This window comes from Solanum pennellii, chromosome 5 (genome assembly GCF_001406875.1).
Source record: "Solanum pennellii chromosome 5, SPENNV200".
In the NCBI taxonomy this organism is placed as follows: Eukaryota; Viridiplantae; Streptophyta; class Magnoliopsida; order Solanales; family Solanaceae; genus Solanum; species Solanum pennellii.
Window position 1 is genome coordinate 66,471,860 of NC_028641.1, and position 1,276 is coordinate 66,473,135.

The following is a 1,276-nucleotide window of genomic DNA, read 5'->3' on the forward strand; positions in this document are numbered from 1 at the left end:
CTTGCACAATGTATAAATATATTTTTTAACTTGATATTAATTAACATATATGTCTTTTTAATATTGAGTGTATATAAGTAAATACTTAAATTTGTATAAAATTAAATAAATATACACATGTTCTATATGACATAATATACGTAGGACCTCACATAATTAAGTCGCGAAATTACCATGTAATGTGTCACGTAGGACACATGTGTCTATTTGTCTAACTTTATACAAGTTTAAGTGCTTACTTATACACATCCAAAGTTAAACGACATATTATCAGTTGAGACCAAATTAAAAGACATATTTATGTATTATGCAAAATCTAAATCAGTTCTCTATCCCCTCTCTACCAAAAAGAAAACAAAAATCAAAACATTATGCCAACGTATGAAAACAACAATAATGTCCAAGTAGAATAAATGAAGAAATTGATTAAGAGAATGAATTTTTGAGTGTACGAGTATATTCATCATTTCAAACACAAATGTATGGACCAACTATATATGTCCATATATAAATGAACCACCTTCTTCATTTCTACCTTAAAAAAATTTAAAAAATAAAATAAAATCTTCAAGCAACCATGATAAGTCTCTTCCATTTCTTCTTCTTCATTGTCCTCTTTACCTCTCCAAGAGTTCATGTCATCCATCTACAGCCAGCAAGATTTTCCGGTCCGTCGCCACGAAAAGAGAGTGTCATATTTCAACATCTTCCAACTTCTTTCAAATTTGAGAATAGGAGAGTCCCTACTGGATCTAATCCATTGCATAACAAGAAGAGATAGGTAGGAGCAATTAACTAAGTTATGTCTATCAAGTTATAATTTCACTTTTGGTGATTCAAAATTTATTTCAAAATGAATTGGAAGTAAATTTTCAATCACCATTAGGAACTTTGTAACAAAACATACAAAGTTTAGTAGTACTAATTACTTCTATCTTAGCTTCTAATTAGTTTAATTAGTGTTAGTATAATGTTTGGCTTTTGTAATTTGTATCTATGTCTATCTAGTTCATAATGACTTGGTTAGTAATGGTTATTTTAATTTATAATCTTGAATTTATTTTTTCATGAATTGCATTCACTCAATTATATCTAGTTTCTCTTGTTTTCTAGTTCATTTTATTTTTACTAATAACTCTCTCCCACCACAAAAAAACAAATGTGGGGGAAAAATAAGAAAAAGAAGTGCATGAAAACATGTTAGTTTAAATTGTTCATTGGTACAATGTTTAACCAAAAAAGAAGTGTAAGAAGAAGATATATATATATATATATA